At 42.8% G+C, this 6,000-nt stretch overlaps 1 protein-coding gene across 1 annotated transcript in view; it reads left to right on the top strand.

Moving 5' to 3' along the window:
• The first annotated feature begins 5,421 nt into the window (after positions 1 to 5,421).
• KLF7 (KLF transcription factor 7) overlaps positions 5,422 to 6,000 on the top strand; it is a 92,167-nt gene continuing 91,588 nt past the window's right edge. Inside the window, exon 1 of the mRNA XM_064586980.1 lies at positions 5,422 to 5,934. The gene's annotated coding sequence lies outside the window, so the exon portion shown is untranslated. The remainder of the gene's footprint in view (positions 5,935 to 6,000) is intronic.

Here is a 6,000-nt window from a genome sequence, read left to right as displayed (position 1 = left end):
AATCTTTTCTCGTCTTCTGCTGGCCTCTTTCCCAAAATCTTTGTCCAGAACCCCCTGAGTACCTTGTGAAGCTATTCTTAGATGAGGAAAATGAGCTAGGGTCAGTCACAGTGGTTTATCCCAGTACCTGCTGGGATTTCCCCATCATCGGAGCAATTGGGCATCTCCTGGAAGGAATGTTGCAGAAGGAAGCAGTGGGTCTGTGAGGGTTGGACTAGATATTTCCAATGCCTTTTCAAACTTCTGAGATATACTACTACTAACGTTGGTAATGTGTCTTTGTTTATACTGCTGTTTTCAATGTATGCACTCTTGCATAATGTTAAATGACCAAATGTTTTGCATAATATATATGAATGAATGTTTTGCATAATATATGTTGAATAGCTGATTGAATTGATTATGTTCTTCATTAGAGGATACTGACACTTTTTTTAATAAAGATTTTATTTATTTATTTGACAGAGAGAGAGAGACAGTGAGAGAGGGGACACAAGCAGGGTGAGTGGGAGAGGGAGAAGCAGGCTTCCCTTTAAGCAGGGAGCCTGATATGGGGCTCAGTCCCAGGACCCTGGGATCATGACCTGAGCCAAAGGCAGACACTTAATGACTGAGCCACCCAGGCGCCCCGGATATTGACACTTCTAAGTGCTGGTAGCTCAAGCTGGGAAAGTGACTACAGATATTAATCTCCATAGGAATTATGTACTATAGGTCATAATAACATTAAATGTCCAATTCTAAACTCTGGGCAGGACATTCTTGACAGTAAACTTTTAAAGAAATTTTTGATTTCCTTACCTTTATCACTACGGTAAGTCAATTTTTGTTAAGCAATAGATCACTTGAGTCAGAGCAACATGCCCACCACCAGCAATGCATCTTAGGTCCCCTCTTTACCCTGTTGGTATGACCCAATACGATGAAGACTTCAACATTCAGGGTTGGCTTTAACATTTCATTAAAAACAAACATTTTGTTTTTATTAAGCTATAATATACCTAAAGAATTCTGAAAAGCCAACACCAAGATTGGCATGTTTTCTGGAGATCAGTAAACTACCTGCCAAGAGTTTTTGGTTAATTCATTAAGACAAAGATCTCTTTCTCTTTCTTTCTTTCTTCCTTCCTTCCTTCCTTCCTTCCTTCCTTCCTTCCTTCCTTCCTTCCTTCCTTCCTTCCTTCTTTCCTTCCTTCTTCTCTTTTCTTTTCTTTCTTTCTTTCCATCATGTCCAGAAACCTCAACATGTCAGAGTCTCCATATTGAACACATCCAGGGAGCCAGACCCATGCTAACTGTACTCACAAAAAATACAATTATAACTAAAATGTCTTTGTATTGACAAAACAACCAAAATTGTCACAATGAGCACCAGGCTCCTGTGGTGGTAGCCAGTACATTCTTTCCCTGCAGGTAGAACAAGTGGGAAACCAAATTATGAGCAGAAAGTGAGTACAGAATGAAAACAAAAGGAGATGTCTATCCTCGAGGAATATTTTATCCAGGACATGAGAGGCCTGATGAAGGTGCCTTTTTTTTTTTTTTCAAGCATGAAACAACTCTCTGGTTATATGTACATATGTACATCATTCACTGAATGACACATATGGCCACATACTTTTTCTTCCAGATTCAAATTGTGTCTCCCAGTCTTATTTACTAACCTCCACCTCTCTGACATGCTTGTTTTCTGTGATATCATCAAAGCATGCTCCCTAAGTTCACACTTCTTTCACTGTAGTGAGATTGTGAAGGGAAGCAAAAGTCATAAGTAGATGAAAATATTTATTAATGATATGACCATTTACAAATTAGTTACCGTTCAAACATCTTTTAAACATTAGACTCCCCTCCTCCACCCCCCATGGTGGTAAACATTTATAATCCAATGCAAATAAATTCAGTTGTATTGCAAAGTGAAACTGCAAATCTTGCAAAAGGTGTAAGGTTTCATGGTATCAATGAGAGTGAAGTTGGTAAAGCAACTGGCAAATGAGGGTCTATAGAGTTAAACAAACAAGTGAAAGTAAAATCAACAGGGATGAGGACTATATTGATGCTTCAGAAGAAGAGAAGAAAATACTTTGAAAATTAAAAAAACAAATGAGACCCCTGGGAAAACTGATGAAGCCCTCAAACATTTTTACCAAACAACCCTCTTTTTGATTATGGCGTAAAAGTCAAATATGAAATAGAGCATGTTGTAAGGTGCTTCACATTTGTTAAAAAAAAAAAATAAGCCAACAATAATCTTCTTAGTTTATTGTTTATTCATTCCATAATTAGCACACAGTTGGACTTACAACATAAATTTTGTTCCATAAAAGATAGACTAAATGTATTTTAATAACATTGAGTTTTATTTTCAAATAAAGTCCACTTTTCACCAATTGCTCTGAAATTTAGTCCCTGTTTTAAATAGATTTATTTTAAGGAGGCTTTAACAGTGCTAATCACACAGTGCTAATCAGGACTTCCTGTACTAATGAATCAGACTTTTCTAGTAGAAACAATCTGATGTCTTGGTTGTATCTATTTACATATTACATTTTTACTATGTTGTTCATAAAATAGTTCCATTTCTTAGTTTTGCCGGGGGAGGAGGTGTTAGCATTATTTACTCTTAGGTATTTCCTGTGGGATAACTTCCAAAGGGTGATATTATTAAAAGTAATATTAGTGTCTTATAAGGTAACATATGCAGAGGACACAGACTTTGGAGTCATCTTGGATTCAGACTTATATTTGAATCTGCTTCTGCCACTTAACAGACTTACGGTAATGGGCAAATTATGTGCCCTCTCTGAACTTTGATACCTTCATCTGTGAAAATGGAGCAATGATCACTCTGTCACAAGATTGTGGTGAAGACCAGATGAGAACATGTACAAAATGCCAGGTACAGAGAAGGCATTCAATATGTGGTACTTAAAGCCATGCTGTTTATTTTTGGTTTGTCTGACTGCCAAATTTCCCTTGTGATCTTAATTTGTTGATTATTTTGTACATTCGGAATCTTTGCATGTGTTTTGCAATGAGAACCTAGGGTCTTTAGGCTATAAAAAGTAGCTAAATATGACTGATATTGAAAATGTGACTTTAGGAGTGCCTCACTGCATAAATCTCTTAGAAAGAATTCTAAAATATTCTATAAAGCTTTGAAAAATGTCAAAATGAGGTCTTCAGGATTTATATTGTAAGATTTTGGTTGAGTTCTTCTTTAAGTTGGATGAATGACATTTACATGGAGAAAAACCTCAAAGGAAGCCCCCCTTTTCCACACCCAAGCATTTTTATAAACAAATCTTGACTTAAAACAAGAAACTTAAAGGCTTTCCCCACACAGAGATCCCCATGCAAAGCACAGTCTTGAAAGTCACATGCTTCTGGATTTGAACCCCTGCTCAGCTGCATCCTAGTTGTGTGACCTTGACCAACTTAATATTTCTAAGCCTGGGTATTCTCATCCATAAAGCTGGAGGTAACAAAAGTACCTACCTCAGGTTGTCATGAGGGTGAAACGAGACATTGTGTATAAAAAACGTTTATGTGTCCATACAGCCTGGCACACTGGAAGTGTTTAACTAGTTAACTATTACCTGTAAAATCTTCAAACTTACAAGTTAACAAGAATGTCATATTTTGTTCAAAAATGGTAATGGTGTAACACAAAAAACAGAAATTAAGTTCACTTGAGTTCAAACATCAAATTATATGCTTTGGCTTTGCCTTGCCTTCTGCCTCTTGAGTTCCCAGTTTAAGTTTCTTTCCTTTCCTATTCACTCAAGAACTTGTTTTCTACACCAGGGCTTTTCAATGGTCTCTTCCCCATCCTCCCCTTCTCTCTCCCCCCCACACAATAGGAACATTACATTTGTAATACTTATTACAAATTGGCAAAGGGCTTCTACCTTTCCTCTTTCTCTAAGACTCTGGTATGTCCCCCCATGGGTCTGATTAGCTCAGATATATTATTTAGTTTACTTAGCTAAAACCAGGAGATAATGATGGTTAACGTTTAGTATCTACCTAATAGACCATATACAATGCTAGGTGAGTTACAAATGTTACTTTGATTCTTCATAACAACCAGGCAAGGCAGATACCACTCTTTATATTTCTGAGATGGATAATTAGAGGGTCTGAGCCAGTAAGCTCAAAGTCACATGGCGAGTAAGCATCAGCACGAGTGACCATAAGGATCAAGTTAATGCATTAATTGGGATATGATGGTTCTAAGAAAGGCCCATCTACTTCTACTTCTGGGAAAGGCCCATCTGGCCTTTCAAAGAGAGGCCTTCTCATACTGGTGCTAACACATATGTGTGCTAGCATGATATCACCTTGTGTTTTTTTTTTTTTTTAAAGATTTTATTTATTTGACAGAGAGAGACACAGCGAGAGAGGAAACACAAGCAGGGGGAGTGGGAGAGGGAGAAGCAGGCTTCCCTTTGAGCAGGGAGCCTGATATGGGGCTCAGTCCCAGGACCCTGGGATCATGACCTTAGCTGAAGGCAGACGCTCAAGACTGAGCCACCCATGTATGACGTTTAACCTTTTTATACCATTTATCCCCTAGCACCACAAATGCGCTTACATAATATTAAATGCACTAACATCTTTGCACATCCCATGCACATAAACTCCAGCAAATATGCCAGTTATATTCCTACAATGGATGCTGTAGATCTGACCATCAGAATTCCAGACATCACAAAGTAAATAAACTAGACTTTCCTCAAACCCAGTAATTCCTTTTTAATTTCCCCTGGCAAGTACTGATTTCGAACTGTGCTCGTTCTATAAAGCAGAATTTTGCAAATATTCTGATATGGAATCCCACATACTCAGGAGGGAAAGCTGAGAAGGGCGATTAAGGTCGATGTGTTTCTTTCATTACGGGTAGAATTAAGTTTCTCATCTGAGTAAGTACCGAATTCTGCAGTCATTCCAAAAATGTAAGCTCAGCTCACAGAGCATTTTGAGGAAACTTGAATGACACTAACCACATAAGGTCAAGCACACAACTGGTCGACCCTAAAAAGGAAAAAAAAAAAAAAAAAAAAAGTGCGTTGTGCAAGGTTTTCATCTAAGAGATAGGAGTATCTGTCTATGTATTTCTATATGCCAGCTCCAGAGTCCGATCCGGTTCCGCCCCTCACCACCGCAGCTCGGCAGCCACTTGGGGAGCCTCAGGTTTGAGCCCCCCTCCCTCCCCATTAAGCTGCCGGCTTCTGCCTGCCCCCTGCGTCTACCCGGGCGCCTTCCGTTCTCTCTGACTCGCACTCCAGCGAAACGTCCCTTTTCGATCAACTCTAACTGGGAGACTGCCTCCCGGCGCGGCCCCCCGCGCGGGGTCCCAGCGCAGGGCCGGCGGGTGGTGGCGCGCACCCGGGCGCTGGCGAGGCGGGGACTGCGCGCCGCGAGCGGGGCGGGGAGGGGGGGGCGGGCGCAGGTCGCTCTCTCGGCGCCGCTCTCCTTTGTTCGGTTCCATTGTGTGCCACTTCCTCCTCGGGCGCTTCTTCCTGCGCCCTGGCAGCCTGTGGGCATTTTGTGAAGGGGCTTTTGGTGCCTTTTTTTTTCTCGGTTTATTTCTTAGTAAGTGAGGCCCGCCTTTGCCCGCCTCTCCCTCCCGGCTCTCCACCCCCGGGCCCCGGAGCGAGGCGGAGTGGGAAGTGTCAGTGCCTCCTCCCCCACCCCCGACGGCGGCTCCGCCGGGCTCCCGCCCCGCTCCTCCTCCAGGAGGCATCCTAACCCCGCAGTCTGGACTTTCACCTCCAGACCGGCCGCGTCCCCGCCAGGACGGCGACACGCGACCCCGCCCCTCCGAGGGACGCAAGCTCCAGGCGCCCGGGGCTCCACCAGGCATCGGAGCGAGGGTCGGAGGCCGGCGCTCGGCCCAAGCCCGGCCGCCTCAGCGTCCCAGGAGCCGGCGTGAGTGTCGCCGCGGCCCTCCCCGTCCCTCGCGCTCGCGCTCCCCGGCCGCCGCGCAGCCGCCTC

Source organism: Mirounga angustirostris, unplaced genomic scaffold, assembly GCF_029215605.1.
Source record: "Mirounga angustirostris isolate CCGP_5_RB_7025 unplaced genomic scaffold, mMirAng1.0.hap1 SCAF_3, whole genome shotgun sequence".
In the NCBI taxonomy this organism is placed as follows: domain Eukaryota; kingdom Metazoa; phylum Chordata; class Mammalia; order Carnivora; family Phocidae; genus Mirounga; species Mirounga angustirostris.
The sequence above is the reverse complement of the archived record's forward strand: the minus strand, read 5'-3'. Positions and strand labels throughout refer to the sequence as shown.